We start from the raw sequence: 2624 nt of genomic DNA, 5'->3' as shown, positions 1-2624 counted from the left end.
TAGGTTAGGTTAGGTTAGGTTAGGTTAGGTTAGGTTAGGTTAGGTTATGGTTGCAATAAGTGAGGTAAATGAAAAAAAGAAATCAAGCAGAGAAAAAAATATAGCACTCAAGTGATTTCGAACCAACGTCCCGCAAGGCAGGTGAGGTGTTGACTTCCATCTGCATATTATCACAGGTGCAAACATGAATCAACAAAATCCTTAAAGCAAAAAAGCATTTCATGCTTAAAAAAAGGCGCTAGGTCCGAGTCTATTGACCGGGCTACCCCATGCCGCCCATTCACAGGTGCCATCCCACTACTGCTCAGCGCGGGAGATTTTGCCTGCTGCGTTTCCGCCCTGGGCCGGTTCACTCCTCCTTAGGCGACCTGGCCACCCCGGGTTCCCCTGGGGTCGCCATATCGGCGCCCAGCTTATCGCGGACACCCGATCAACATGGGCCAACATGGGGAAGGGCTCCCAGCCTCAACCCGTCCTCTAGCGCCGGCCTCCAAGTAGCTGGATTACAGAGGCACGCCACAACCGCCGGCGAAGGCGGCCTTAAAATTGCGGGGTTTTATTTCTACCAGATGCGATGCTATGTTCTCACTACTTTCTTACTGCTTCAAAAATTCAAGTGATCTCAGCATCAACAGCAGTTTCTGTGCGGTGAAAGTGCGATCGCGATTTCTGGATATGCCAACACGTGTGGTATGCAAATTCCGTGCAATGTAGCAGTTGATGCGCGCTCCCTCTGGGGAACTCTGCACAGATTCTTGGAATCTTACTGTGTGGACTCCGAGATTTACACGTTGCGGATACACGTCTTGGAAGCCATGGTTAGGCAGATCAGCGTCGCAGATATTGTTCCCAAATGTCATGCTCGCTTATTTAGTGCTTATCGCAAGTTCAGCAGAGTGTTATTCGAGCTAGGTTGCTCACTATGATGCGAAATTAATATTACAAGTAAACAGGACGCAAGGAAGATGAGGAACGCAATTGCTGCGTTCCATACTTTCTTGTGTCCCGTTTTTACTTGTGTAATCGTTTTGAACCATAGTCAGGGGTTGTACTCGACAGTTTTTATTTTTAGTCAATATGAAGTTAAGGTCCACCTCGTGACGTGCAAACCTCGTGATGTCTCAAATCTGTGGTCGTCAGCGTTTTAAACAGACTGTGTGGCGTTCAAGAAAAGCAGCGCTGTAGCCAGGCTCGCACGCTTCGGGAAGTCCTTAATATACCTAGATGAGTTCGAGCTTTGTCGCTACGTTTATCTGAAATCGTACTTTCGGTTGAACTGCCCTGCCAATGGGCATTGCAGAAGACATAAAATTACGCAGGAGGCGTTAAGTTTGGTTGCGCATGCGTTGCTCTTGAAGGAAGGTCGTTTCGTCCAATAAATCAGTTGTTAGTCTACGCTCGTCCTGTCTGCATCTTTTCTGTGTCCTGTCTCCTGCGTAGTTTCATGTCTTCAGAATGCCTTACCAACTAGCCTCTCATCACACACATCTAGGGCATTATAAAACATCGAAATAAACGCAGGGTGAGCGATCAGTACGATCAGTACAGCCTCCTTTGTTGACCCTGTACGAACTCAGCTACCTGTTCAGGCTGTTCGGCACGCTCTTCGCAAAGCACCTATGGCGTTTATACGCTTCAGTGTACTGTACCCAGGACACACGATCGACATGAAAAGCATATAGATTTGTCAACCGGTGGTTGCAGATCACACTTGTGGAGAAGAAACTGGGTCTTGGTCTATATAACGTGCGGTAGTGAAATCAGCCGAACAATAATGCACTTCGCATCTACGAGCCAAAACCATCAGTCGCACGTCCTGCTGAATTTTGTTTCCAATAGTGCCTCCTATACACCATCGTTTTGCTTTCCAAAGCGTCCAAGACTCGCTGGTTTGAGTCGTCGTCGTTTCCAGTTTTAGCCCCGAAAGAAATAACGCAACCAGTCTTAGGCATCATAGGCGCCAGCGTTTAACGCAGTTTATCTGCTCATATACGTATATATGCCTGGAACTGATAAGAAGCAACGACGCGGAAATCTGGTAAGTACAAAGATGCTTCGCCTTTTTCATAACGCAAAGCATCGACGTAGCCGTTTTTCCATGCACGCACTTTACATCCTCGCCTACAGTTAAAAATGAAACAAAAATGGCAAACAGAAAGCAAAATCATGAAAGACCTAGAGGCGTCCAACGACGCCATCCCAGAAGTTCGTTCAACCTAAGTCGAGAAATAATGTGAAGCATAGAAGAAAGAAGCCACTTGCGAGAATGCCTGCCAATGACCAATGAAAACTGGACAGCTGCTCAGCCTCACCAAGGAATGGAGATGGATCAAACGCACTTAAACTGACGTTCGCCGAAGCCGACCAGACCATTCAATATAAACAAACGCACTCACATACACAGGCACGCGCACGCACATTGAAACGATGGCCCCTTATCTTCTCCTCGTGCTTCAGGGAGAGACCAGCGTAATGATGGCCCCTGCGCAATGTCCAACAGTAAAGGAGTGGCCATCCCACTCCTCGTACGGGACCAAGAAAGAACTTTCTCGCGTCAAAGCTACTTTTTTCTTGAACATCGTTCCCATCTTATCGCCGGTTTACGTTTTTCTGGCCATTCGTTT

At 47.4% G+C, this 2624-nt stretch overlaps 1 non-coding gene across 1 annotated transcript; it reads right to left on the bottom strand.

The window, feature by feature from the left end:
* Nucleotides 1-232: 232 nt before the first annotated feature.
* On the bottom strand, nucleotides 233-530 carry LOC149332257 (signal recognition particle RNA). The gene has a single exon (XR_016285389.1).
* Between the last annotated feature and the right edge of the window lie 2094 nt (nucleotides 531-2624).

The sequence above is a fragment of the Amblyomma mixtum genome, chromosome 8 (assembly GCF_055824585.1).
Source record: "Amblyomma mixtum isolate Tamu chromosome 8, ASM5582458v1, whole genome shotgun sequence".
Taxonomy (NCBI): domain Eukaryota; kingdom Metazoa; phylum Arthropoda; class Arachnida; order Ixodida; family Ixodidae; genus Amblyomma; species Amblyomma mixtum.
Note: the sequence above shows the minus strand (reverse complement) of the source record. Positions and strands in the feature narration are given on the sequence as shown.